Source organism: Ochotona princeps, chromosome 19 (assembly GCF_030435755.1).
Source record: "Ochotona princeps isolate mOchPri1 chromosome 19, mOchPri1.hap1, whole genome shotgun sequence".
Classification (NCBI taxonomy): Eukaryota; Metazoa; Chordata; class Mammalia; order Lagomorpha; family Ochotonidae; genus Ochotona; species Ochotona princeps.
The window spans coordinates 47,966,371-47,967,929 of NC_080850.1; positions in this window are offsets into that span (position 1 = coordinate 47,966,371).

A 1,559-nucleotide genomic window follows, 5' to 3' on the forward strand; every position below is an offset into this window, starting at 1 on the left:
TTGTCAAGAGTTGGGAAATGAACTAGCAAGGTACCTTGACAGCATTCCTCCATCAGCAGATGGATTTAGGGAAGAATATAGGGATAAACTAAAGATTCTGAAACTAGTGGCCAGACTACCAAGTGTCCGCCTGCCTCTTCAGATTCCCAGGGATTTTCTTTTTATAATCACGGGTATAAAGTGTTATTTCTTACTGAATTACATAAAGGGTACCAGTCAGCTTGGGGGAGGGCTTGTTTGGGACAACAGAATTGTGACCTGTAATACAGTCTTTCTTGTCTGGCTGCCAGAGACAGAGTGTGTGGGTGTGTCACACACACCCAGTTGACTTTTCAGTTGTAACAGTTCCCACTAGGGCTAACGCTGGGAATTCAGGCCGCTGGGAGGCTGGAACCCAGACCCTTGAGCACACACTGTGCCTCCTAGGATGCACACGGCCAGGAAGCTGCAATCAGCAGCAGGAAGCTGGGATTCCAACCCAGGCACTCCAGTGAATCACTAAGTGTCTGAGCTACCAGTCGAATGCTCACCTCATTGTTTTATATCTACACATCACTAATTTCATTCTTTATTCTTTTATGTTTTCTTGTCGATAGTGGTAATAATCTCAACTCCAATTCTGGTCTTCTAATAATGAGTGTATATATTGATGACCTAAGGGAAATACTGTGTCTCTCTAAAATAAGACTGAAAACATGAGCAATCTTATAGAATATGCCAAGGGGGGAAAAAGCAAAGCACATAGTTGAATGGAAATTATTTCAGTGATGCAAAACTAAAGCAACTTCTGGGCTACGCTCTAGGTAAACACGTAAACAGGAAGTTGTGGTTTCTTGCAAAATTTTCTTCAGTGTTGCATGGCTTTTAGCAATGATGATGGAGATAACTTTCACAGCAGTCTGTCCACCATAATACATGTGTTTATGTCACCAGCAGAAGTGCTCCTGGGGCCGAAGGTGTTTTCAGAAACTCTGCCTTCTCACCATGACTCATTATGAGTGTTATTTCCCCAAACATGTTTGAACGCTTCAGTCGCGTTTAATAATTCCAGAAGTTTCTTCCCTGTTCTGTAGTAATTCCTTTCCTTCATAAACGCTGTTTAGCTCTCATTTCCTGAGTTGTTCCTCACATTTCAGGAATTCCTTTTGCTGACTTTATGCTGCTGTTGGCTTCTACCATTCCTCCTGGTCTTTGTTATCTTTAGGGACCACATACTCTGTTTTCAAAGCCCAGTCAGTCCTGTCGGGTGGATTCCAACAGGGGAAAATGTGTTGTTCACAGGGGCACACTCGGGGCCCGTCAGGGGAGGTAAACAAGTCAGTCATGGGCGGATCCCGGCCGCTGGCTGCCGCTCTTCGGGGTTTGGCTCCAGGACCGAGTCCGAGGTCCCTCAGACCGCCGCCGGGAACACAGGCGGCTCCGCCGCCCGCGAATTTTCGCCGCGTTTCCGGCTACCTCAAGCGGCCGCGACGCCGCGCGGCCCGCCCCCCGGCCGTGCGCATGCGCGCTGCGCGCCTTCCCCGCCCCTAGGCGGTTGCTCGCGGCGGCCGCCGCCCTCA